This window comes from Myodes glareolus, chromosome 12 (genome assembly GCF_982192425.1).
Source record: "Myodes glareolus chromosome 12, mMyoGla1.1, whole genome shotgun sequence".
Taxonomy (NCBI): domain Eukaryota; kingdom Metazoa; phylum Chordata; class Mammalia; order Rodentia; family Cricetidae; genus Myodes; species Myodes glareolus.
In genome coordinates, this window is record NC_142037.1 from 33,101,663 (window position 1) to 33,113,730 (window position 12,068).

The window sequence follows — 12,068 nt, forward strand, 5'->3', positions numbered from 1 at the left end:
TGCCAGAATTGCTTGGTGACCATATGCTCCAAATTATAGTTGACATTGCTAATAGTGAATTTAGGTGCTGGGCTGAGTGACACCCCAGAAGAGTCAACTCTACCATGCCTCTGAAAAGGAGCATCCACAGGTCTGGTTTAGAAACCTTTGATTGACAGTCTCCTTCCACGTGTGACACATTCCATAGATTCACTTCCGAAGCTACAGAGAAACATTAGGATAATAACTTGAACCAGTTTTCCCCCTACAAAGCCCTCTAAATCCCCTTCCTCATCAGTATGCTGGTAGGCATGGCTGCTTAATATGGATTCTTTCTCCTTCTCCCTCCCAGTGCCTCTCCCCCAAGCTCAGATGGATTCTTCTGTGTTTTCATTAAGAAGGCTTTCCATTCGCCAGCCCCCCAAACCGACTTCTCCATAGGACGGAATCGTTGCTTGCAGAGAGAGCTCTTCCCATTCATGGCCATTTGCAAGGCTTGGTTCAAATAAGAATTAACTTCCAACCTTTCTGCCTCAAACATAAACGGAAAGGTGAAACTCTAACTGGAGACGGCATCCTGCCCGTTTCTGTGTGTGAATTCTGAAGACCCTGAGGTCGTCTTTCTGGGATTTTTTTTTCCCCATTTGCTTTTATTCCTCTCATGCTCTAATTTGGTTAAGAGAATAAAATAATTCTAGCATCCTAATAAATGTCTCTTGGCTATCTCGGCAGGATAGCATTAGAGGCTGTGTCTGAGAGAGTATGGTCAGGTGATTAGTTTTATTAGGGTGTGTTATTCTGGTGTAGAAAGATAAAACTTATTTACCAAACTTTTATTAAGTTTGTGGGCTCGAGTAGATGGTAAATAAAGTTAGAGCCTCACCTTTGAGAAGCTCAGACGGAGATAAGTGTGGCGTAAACCAATATTTCCAGCATGTTATGGGAGCCACAAAAACTGCAAGGGACAAGAGAAAAAGAAAAGAACAGTCTGATGCCTCAAAACAGTGAGGAAGGGGAGCTGGGATGATATTTCAGTTGGCCAAGCATTTGATGTGCAAGTGCGAGGACCTGAATTTGATCCCCAGCACCCACATACAAAGCCGAGCATGGGCCATGTATTTGTAACCCCAACTCTGGGAAGACAGAGACTAATTTCCAGGACTCTCGAATTCCTGTCAACCAACGTGAGCCTAATCGGTGAATTCCACCAGAGAGAGAGAGCCTGTCTCAAAAAAGACAAGATGTACAGTTTCTGAGGAATGACACCTCAGGTTGACCTATGAAACTTGTATGAATGTGTACAAATGTGAAACCACACAAACATGCATGTATGCGTGTATCTGTATGTATAGACACATACACACATCAAAAGGGGAATGGAAGAAAGGAAGGAGAAGCTCCGCAGGGTGGTTCTTGCCTGGAATCCTAAGACTCAAGAAGCTGAGGCAGGAGGATCATGAGTTGGAAGACATGATCCTCCTAGACCAGCCTAGAAGACATAGCAATACAGCTCCTGTCTTAAAGAAAAAACAAACAAACAAACATAGAAAAAAAAAAGCAACCCAAAATTCCACCGACAGGGAGGACTCTCTCACAAGCAAGAGCGTGAAGGCTGGGCATAACTTTCGGTGTAATGACAAGGGACATTGATGGACAGGGAGAGAAAGGAGTCAGTGAAGGAGCAGGGACCGTCATTGCACAAGTGCCAGAAAGATCTCGCTGTAAGTGGATAAAATGACTGAGTTTTCTTTGGACGGACTATGGAGGTCCTGACACCAAGGCAAGCCATAAAACACCAGAGAGCCATTCCCTCAAATGACAGCAATGGGCTGGATACTGCGCTGCTCCGGGGTAAGCTGTGGACAGGCTTCTTTTAATGGGAAAAATATCTTGGCAGCCCCACCGTGTTGACTTAACACATTTTTATTATGTTTTGCACAAACAGAAAACTGGGTAGGACATTTCGTGAGTATCAAGCATCTGCAAAGTCAACTTCACTTAAGTGGATGGAAACAAAGCTCAAAAGGCAGTAAAACTCCATCCATGTAAAACAGTCAGCAGTGCTGTTTGGCAGAAATGGGTTGGCTGTCCCCAGCCTGAGCAGGGTGCTGAGGACTACCGCCCAGTTGCTTTGGAGTTCGGTATATCTGCACTTGGATGTGATGTGATGATTAAATCTTCCTATCCCTTTCTTCTTTTCCAATGACTGGAAACTTAAATTCAGACAGCCTGCCTGACAGCCTTTAATGTCAACTTTATGAAATGCATAATTTTATCTATTAAGCCTGACTCTGTTCTTCGGGCCATCTGTTGGGGTACGTCATTTTCATGACGTGAAATTAAAGTCTTCATTTGTGTGAAACCGTGAGAAAGGAACACCATGGCCAACGACTGTCTGTCAGTTGTAAATTATCACTAGAAAATCCTATGGATTGATACAGACACAAAGAGGACTGGGGTCATTGCCGTCATTGTTACATAAGGACTTCTCACAACTTACAGAGGAGTTCAGGTTCCCTGCGTATCTGCCTCCACCAGCATGAACACAGTCCCAGCATCATGGGACCCCATGTGCTCGTTTCAATGCCGTGAATGTTCTGATAATAGAATTATAATGGCGTCAAAATAAAACCATAAACGTAAAATGTCATAAAGAACTTGTAGACCCTAATCTGGTGTTTGGGGGTTCCAGGAGATGTTTGGGGGTTCTAGATGTACTTTGTGGAGGGCTGGCATCTGGCCAGGGTCCTCTCCACCTCAGAAGCTCTCCTAGAACGCACATCGATGATGGGGCTCAGGAGGTGGCTGGTTCAGGACAGCACTTGCCCCGCCAGTGTGAGGGTCCATTCTCAGCACTGGTAATCCCAGCCTTTGTTGAGATGGCAGGGAGGCAGAGATGGGCAGATTCCTGGAAGTTTGCTGGCTGTTACCTAGTCCACAAGGCAAAGTTCAAGGATAATGAGAGACCAAGGAGGCAGGTGCCTGGGGCATAACACCCAAAGTTGTGCACTGGTTTATACACACACACTGTATGTGTGCATACCGACACACACACACGCACACACGTATGCATGCACACCACTTGAGTGACTGCCTCACAAGATTAAAAGACATTACTGGTCTGTGTGTGCTGTCCACCCCTCCTGTCCCTCATCCTCAAGCCTTCCTCATGTCCTGGAAACCCAGAACCAAACCTTCACAAAAACTGCTCTTGAAAAAGAGCAGGGTCTTGACCCTTTGAATCAGACCGAGGGTTGGATCCGCATTGCCTCTTCCAAGGGCAGTTGGCAGTTTGGCCGCGTGCTGCGTTTTCAAGTGTTTCCTTTTCTTCCCTGTTTTCAATCCCTTGCACAGGTATTCCCGACCTTAATAAATACGTCTGGGGGGTGGGAAGTGTTTAGTGGGAAAAGAAAGAGAGGTTCAGGGGCACCCCAGGGAGGGGCCGAGCCCTCGGGACGTTTCAGCCCCGAACATCTGGAGCCTGACTCACGTGAGTGATGACAGCGAGAGCCGCACAATTAGAAACTGGGCAGATCTGAAAATTGATCCGGAATCAAACAACCGCTAATTTTCCTGGTCCCCTCTGGCGATCATCCTTCCTAACTACTCAAGGCTTTAAAATATGAAAATAATGAACCTCTGGCAAGTCCCCTCCTTGCCCTCTTCTTCCCCTTCCACCAGCTTCCCTCCCCTCCTCCTAGAGCCCCTTCTGGTTGGCTATCTATATTCAAATTACACGCTCCAAGCTGCTCCCTCAAGAAGTTCAGGAAGAGCCCCCCCTCCCCACTCCAGTTTCTGCTAACTGTAATTGCCTACTGTAGCTTTTGCTCCGTTTGGAATAAGTGTTGTTGGCTCTGCCACTTGGACTAACCCTCAGGAATGTGACCTGTCATTAGAGAAACTTCTAAAAATATCGTCTTGCACCTCACGGTTTCCGATTTGGTTTCACATAATTCCTCTTCAATATGTTTTACTTGAACCTGCTAACCTGTGCCGAAGCGGATGGGGTGGGAGGGTGGCTGGCATTGCCTGTGGTTTGTTGTGTTTTGCTTCCTATGAGAATGCAGGTCCCTGGGTAGTTGAATAAAAATGAGGAGGAAGAAATAAAGGGATGGCTTATTGACACCCCATCTCCCTCTGGCCTCCTGTGATTGTAGCTGAGAATTTGTTTCTCTGACTTTTTTTTCCAGCTAAGGTAATTGTGGAAAGACCAATGACTGAAAAATACCCAGCGTGCAATACTGTCTTTAACTGCTTCAGAGACTACAACAGAATAACAGAGAATGAGTGATATGTGAATGGCAGAGGTGTCTGTCTCAGTTCTGGAGACAGGAGAGTGCTCGGACTGAGGGGCCCGCATGTGGCAGGGCCTCCCTCCTGGGTCACCACATGGTAGAAAGCCAGAGACAGAAAGGGGGGCAGGATACCCACTCCTTTCCAGCATCCTTTTCCCACCAAAAGCGCCTTTAATAACAGTATTAACCCATCCATGAAGCAAGGTTTCTCATGACCTAATGACCTCCTAGAGGTCCCATTCTCCAATAGTGTCACACTGGGGACCCAGTGCTGTGGGGAGTGAGTTTAAGTCACAACAAGCGCCTGCCTATCAAACACCACACAGACCAGACACTGCACTCTCCGGTTAATATGGATGCTTTAGAAAAGCCTTTGGTACCTCTAGTGGGTGCACCCAGTGTGCCTCCCTGATCTGCTCCACCCAGCTTCTGAAATCTGCCTTGAAACCCTGCCCTGGAGTGCTAGGCACTGACCTGAAGGCCTTATTACTGCTGTCTTCTCATTCAGGTCCTTCTAGGGAAACCAGCCTGTGATGGGTGTTCACAGTGCAGATGGGTACCAGGGTTTCTCTCTTTTCCGTTCAACCCTATAGACATGCCCTAAGTATCTCAACATAACACAATCTGGACGGACTAGGAAAGAGAGGGAGAGCCAATGGAGAATGAGTGACTGGTGGGCACAAGGTCCAGGGAAGGAAGGTGGAAAGAATTCTGAAGATGGACAGTGGTCCTGGCCTTAAGTCAGTGTAAGATTTACTTACACTAAGCGACACACTTAAAAATAGGTATGATAGCAACTTTCATATTGTGTGCCTTTCACCACAATTTTAGAAACTATAAGCACCCACAGTATGGTGGGCAAGAGGCAGTCTATGTCCTTCAGGAGATTATGACAGAGGATGTAGATGAATGAGCAGCTGCTTCCAATACAGTGCAGTAACAGAGCGAAAAGTAGATGTTCCTAATGTCCTGAGATTGGGGAGTTAGCCCCAACAGCAAAATATTACAGTCAGGACTCACATACTCCAGAGAGCCCCACAAGGAGATTTCAGCCAGTGATATGAGACACTATTCCATGCAATAACGTTAGGGATGACGCTTCCCAAGGGATGTCAGACAGGTCATCTGTGGTGGAGAGAGGAAGTTCACTGCCAACTCTGTAGCAAGTATGGGCTGGTGGAGAGAAACTTCCCTTTCCCCACAGGGCAAGGAAGGGTGGCGCTCTCTTGCATGCCATCCAAGTATTTTAAAGAGCACCAAATGTGAGCACGGAGAGAGCTGGCAAGCAGGACAGAGCCAACCTCTGGCGACCCAGTGGGCACCTGCTGTTCTCTGGTGAGTGAAGCCAAGGAGGAAAGCGTCACTATGGAGCTGTGAACAGGCTCCTGAAACATAGGGAATATGGCGATACAGAGTGTTCTTTGCTTCTCGTCCTGAGAGTTTGTAGACAAGAAGTCTTCTCTAGCCATCCGAACCGTCAGAACTTGATAGTGATATGGTGTCATGTGCCCAGGGAAAATGTGGAACAAATCCCTCCTCTTCCCAGTACTCAGAGCAGCAGTGAGTGGTACCTGTGTCTACAAAGGAAGAGCCACAATGCTGTATCCAGCCTAGGTGACTGACCATATGGAGGGACACGTGGGAGACCCATGGGAAGACGTCTTTGTCTCCTTTACATGTGACGTTACAATACCTTGTACGGAGGGCGTAAGGCTCCCATCCCCACTACACTACTCAAGCTTGCTTAGTCATAACCATTCCACAAGCTGGTCTAAGCTCTGTCAGTTTCTCTCTGATGTTCTTTGTCGTGTCCCCCCAACCTGGGTCACATAGCCGTCAGAACTCTTTTCTACTCCCATTCAGCCAAAGCAGGCCTTCATGGTTACATTCTGGGCTGACCTGCGCATTCTTTTAAGCTCTGGAGTTATAATACAGTTATCATCAAGCACAGCATGCGGGGTAAGGGTACCAGACACCTAGTACAGCTCGGAGGAGGAGTGAGCACTTGTCTGAGTGAAACCATTCAGGACAGCGGTGGTGACAGTATCAACATTAATACCTTATCTTTATTGAAAGCTTAAACCCGATGGTCCTGAAGCTAAGTATTAACATAACATCTCTTATTTCTCAGATTGTTTGGCTCAGCAAAGGACTCCGGAATCTTTCCTTGTGACACCTATCCTTGTTTCCAGTTTAATGGGGCCAATTTTTATTGACTTCTTTTTACTAATGGAGACATTTAAAACCAGAGTGATTGAATAACCTGGTAGAGGATTATCCATATGAATTGGGTAATTTCATCCTTGAGCAGAAGACATTGACGTACTGTCATGGTTAATCTCCATTGTTCCCTTGGTGGCATTTGGAATCACCTAGGAGACACACCTCTAAATGTGTCTTTGAGGCCATTTCCAGTGAGGTTTAACCTATCAGGGAGACCCACACTCAGTGCAGGTGGCACCACCACATAGGTTGGGGTCCCAGACTGAGTAAAAAGGAAAAGGAAGACATCAGCTGAGCACCTGCCTCACGGAGATGTGAGGAGTCCCAGCAGCAGGCGCCTGCCTCCGTAAGCCTGCCACACCTTCCCCACCTTGATGCAGCATCCTCTCTTTTTATTCTGCTTTCTTTTTTAAGATTTTTTTTATTATGTATACAGTGTTCTGCCTGCATGCATGCCTGCAGGCCAGAAGAGGGCACCAGATCTCATTATAGATGGTTGTGAGTCACCATGTGGGTGCCAGGAATTGAACTCAGAACCTCTGGAAGAGCAGCCAGTGCTCTCAACCTCTGAGCCATCTCTCCAGCCCTGCAGCATCTTCTCTTAAACAATGTGACAAAACAAATCTGTCTTCCCCGAGTTGTTCTGGTATGGGATGTCCTTCTGCATATGTGCTGTCTTATTGGCTGATGAATAAAGATGTTCTGGCCAATGGCTTAGCAGAGTGAAGCCAGGCAGGAAATCTGAACAGAGATAAAGAGAAAAGAGTGGACAGAGTCAGAGAGGCATCACATAGCTGCCGAAGGAGAAGGACATGCTGGAACCTTAGGAACCTTATGGGTAGGCCACAGTCTCGTGGAGATTCACAGATAGATAGAAATGGGTTAATTTAAGACGTAAGAGCTAACTAAGAATATGCTAGAGTCATTGGTCAAACAGTGTTGTAATTAATATAGTTTCTGTATAATCATTTGGGTCTGGGAAGCCGAGAAATGAAGGAGCAGTCTCTGTGTACATTGTTCTTGTCGAGTATTGATTGACAGCAAAGAATATCCAGACACGCAGTCTGCATGGTACTTTAGACTGAAAAGAGGAAGCACTTTAGGACCAAATACTTAAATGCTACATCTAAATCCAGAGTTAACAGCATTAATTGGGAAAGGCATTCCTACTTATTATTATTCTGCCCAACTGAATTTCTGACATTTTCTAGAAGATTCTCTGGAAAAGGAATTTGCTGTTCCTGTTCAGAATTCATATACCTTAGAATACACATTCAACACTGGGCATTTGGGAAGGCCATGGGTTTAGGAGACTGTATTCATGGTACACGTGTGATGTCAACCTCCTCTACTTACAGGACAGCATTTAAAGAACTGGTAGGGCCCAGTCTGAGGCAGGAGGACTATAGCTTGGAGGCCAATGTAGGCAGTTTATCCAGATCCTGTCAGAAAGGGCTGGAAATACGGTCCAATGGTAGACCACTTGCTCAGTATACCCTACTCTACACACATGGTACTGAAACAAACAAGCAGAATGGTAGGTATTAAAATGCACTTATTTCCTCTGTGTGGTCTGATGGGGAAAACATGACATAAGGATTTGAAAATTTTAATTTAATCATTGTGTCCTAAAATAGCATTTTGTTCACTAGAATAACCAACAAGAGAAAGAGGTACTGATATAATTGCCTGGGCACGGGAAGTTGTTTTTTTTTAATGTTAAATATTGAGACTTTGGAAATTTTCATAGCTTACATTGAGGTTATTGTGCCAATTAAATAATAGTGAGATTCAGAATACCTGACGTGCCTATTTTAGAGAAACCATGGTAATAATTGTACTAATAATCGGATAATCATTGAGTTATTTCTATGATTGACATTTATTCATTTATATATATAGACATGTGTGATTATATATATGTCTTAAATTGATCTAGCACCTCAAAGGAAAGTCCCCAAAGGTAGCTAGTGTGTTATTCTTTTTATTCCTGTCTCACAAATAGGATAACTGAAAGTGATAGCTTTTCATCATTGTAACAAATACCCCAAGCTAACCACATTCTCAGAGAAAAGGGTTACTTGGTTCAGAGATTCAGTTCACTGCCGCTCGACCTTGGGACCTGAGACAGAGCAGCACTCGGGTGAGAGGCACGTGGAGGAGGAAGATGCTCACATCATGGCAGCCAAGCATCAAAATGAAAGGAAGTGATGGAGCAGGACTCTCTCTATTCCCCTTGAGAGCATGCCCCCATGACTTAACTTCCTCTTAGGCCCCACGTCCTAAAGGCTGCACCAACCTTCTAGTAGCATCATGGCTGTTCTGGAGAACATGGAAAATTCAAAATATAGCATGGAGGTTCCTAACCTGAGCCAAGCCTACTGAGACAGGACTCAGATCCAGCAGGTTGGCTCCCAAACCCCAGTGCTTAACTACTTTTCCATAAGGTGGACATGTACATGTGTGTCTCTGTGTGACTGTGTGTGTGTATGAATGTGCGTGTGACCAACTTTTCACATAGGACACCAAGAAAGCATGTCCACCTTCTTTAACTGTACCTGAGGTGTTAAATTGTACCTCTGTGACCAAACATGGCCTCTCTGAAACTTGGCAACCACTAAATATAAGCTCTCCAAAAAGTTAAAATCACTGCACAAATGTTGGTCTAGCTAATTTTGCTGGCTTGCAATATAATTCTTTTAAAACAGACCTTGAATAGATGATATTGATACCCCGATTCAGGGCTGAGTTTTGCTTGTCTAAATAACATTCGGCATGAAGTACTGTCGCAACACCTTACGTGATTTCTCCTCACCCTTCCAAAGCCCAAAATCTTGCTCTGTGATGTCAGCCAGAAAGATGATATTGGAGAGTAAAAAGGTTTTATAACTATTTCTACTAAAAATAATAACTCTATCAAATCACCTACCACTTGAGAGTGAAGTCTCTTTCTCAAATCAAATACATCATTCAAGAACAAAGTATCACGAGGATAGTATGCAGAGGAAAACTTAAAGTGTCCCAAGAATGCTTTCCAGCAAGAGTCCCAACACAGTGCTTCATGCAAAAATCAAGATGGTACCCGGATGCAGCTTTCATCAGAAAACTATAGTACTCACACAACAGTGCTATTTCCCAAAGTTTTTCTCTTTTAAAAGTTCACAATGCTCATTACACTTATCTCAGACATTTCCCCCCGAAGCGGATCCATTTTATGTTAAAACTCTAGAGTGGTGTTCATCCTTCTGTGTTAGAGCCTCTTGACAAACAGTTGGCAGAATTCTGTGCTCAGAGTCAGAGCCATGAGCTGACCTGGTGAACTCTCACCCCACCCCCACGCCCCAACATTTAATATCCTGAGCTACAGGACAACGAATGATGCTTGTGTTAGAAACTGCCAGGACAAAGGTCAGATGGTGAGGAATGTCCCCAGGACCCTGCTCAGCCAGCCCAGTGGGTCTGAAGCCGAAGGGCGTGGATGAGAACCACCGACCGAAGGCTGCAACGGTTGGAGCCCTGTTATCCGAGCCAATGTAAACACCGAACCACAAATACTTCCCCTTCCTCCTCCAGGATCCAAATGTCAATTGCTTCCAGCTTCAAAGTTCGGAATCTCCGCCACACCTCCCTTTGATTCAAGCTTGCTTGGAAAGAGAACAACGGGCCTGCCTCCATCTGTGTGGTAGAAGTCTGCTAGCTGAGTAATTAGAAGATGCAAGGCGTGCCCCAAACCTGGATCTCGAATTCACCCTAGAGGGAAAAAACTGGCCATCTACCAAGCGACCACACAAACAATAGGTCAACCTCTCAAAAGGCCATCCTCTAGGTGGGTGGGACCCAAGGCAAGATTTCCTGGGATGACTTAAGGGGTGCAGAGGGTGCCAGAGTCCTGTGCCTGATGGCCTCTGGGAGAAGGCCTGCACCTGGGAACTGGGGCTGCAGGACGGAGCAGTGTCTCCGTTCTTCCTCGCTCTGTGTCCCTATGGCACATTCTCTGGGCCGACAAGATGAGGCCATATCTTACCACCCCTGTTTATCAGCGAGCGCATCCTAGCCCTTGAGCGTAAAAGCAGCCGACCTTAACGACCCACTGCGATCAGTCTGCCAAGCGCTCGAGCCTCTCTGAGTGCTTTCTGGCACGGGTACGGGGTCTCTGAATAAATATTTTTGGTTGTCTATATTAGTCCGCGTCACGTAACTTTCCCTGGGAAGATGTAAAGAAACATCTACTCGTGCCAGATACGGCACTGATGGACTAAAGAAAGGATCCTGTCCAAGTCCGGCTTAGAGAACCAGCGAGTTTATGGGGGTTGCGTCTAGGAACATGGGTGACTCTTGGGTAACTCCAGCGCCAAGAATTCTTAACTCCCAGTATAGATGACTCATGAGCGGCTGTGTCAGAGGAGTCCCAAGCCCTAGCCGCCTTACACCTTATGTATACTTTAGCACCCCACCACGTACCCCACAAGACCTCGGGGAGCCGAGGCAGGGTTATATTCAGGGGAGATTATGAAGGGGAAGAAAAGAAGGGCAACTGAACTCTGAGGTGAGGGTCTAGTGATCTTCCCCTCTCATCCTCAACAAGAGGATGCTGACAGCCTCAGGACCACTGCTATAGGCTTAGCCGTCATTGGCAGGTCCCGTTCATTGCATTGTCATGACGGCAGGGTCCTTGGTAGGTTGTCATAGTTACAGTCTCATGAGGACTACAGTCCTCTTCTGTCTGGAGGAAGCAGCTCCAGCCTGTTTTCTGTTAGTATAACAAAATACACAAAGCAGGGTAGTTTTCAAAGAGGGATAGTTTAGTTTTCAGTTTAGGAGGTCGGCTATTCCAAAAGCATGGCGCTTGCCTGGAGAAGGGCTCCCGTGGCTGTACTGCGTGATGCTGAGCACCCTGTGGCAGAGTCCATGAGAGAGGGAGATGGCACCGGATAAGACGTGAAGTCGGGAACAGTCAGGGCTCAGACCTGCTCTTTTGTAGCCCCCCTCCTATGAGAACTAGCCAGGACCCCATGAGAACCACATCCATCTCTCCCGAGGACAGTGCCTACTCCCCACCTAACCAACTTCAAGCAGACCACACCTATTAAAGGTCCCCAACATTATTCTATGCGTGTGAATGTTTCATCTGCATGCATGTCTATCCACCACATTTGTACAGTGCCTGCAGAGGCTGGAAAGAGGCATTAGATCCCCTGGAACTGGAGTTACAGATAGTTGTGAGTCGCCATGGGAGTGCTGGGAACGAAAGCCGGCTGCTCTGGGAGAGCAGCCAGTGAATGCTCTAACCATTGAGCTACCTCATCATGTTTTTATTGATTTTTATTGAGCTCTACATTTTTCTCTGCTCCCCTCCCTGCCTCTCCCCTCGCCACTTCAACCCTCCCCCAAGGTCCCCATGCTCCCAATTTACTCAGGAGATCTTGTCTTTTTCTACTTCCCATGTAGATTAGATCTATGTAAGTCTCTCTAAGTGTCCTCATTGTTGTCTAAGTTTTCTGGGATTGTGACTTGTGGGCTGCTTTTCTTTGCTTTATCTTTACATGTACTCACTCATAAGTGGTTTTTATA

At 46.2% G+C, this 12,068-nt stretch overlaps 1 pseudogene; it reads left to right on the forward strand.

The window, feature by feature from the left end:
- The first annotated feature begins 1,739 nt into the window (after positions 1-1,739).
- Positions 1,740-12,068, forward strand: part of LOC125392332 (small ribosomal subunit protein uS13 pseudogene) — a 171,763-nt pseudogene continuing 161,434 nt past the window's right edge.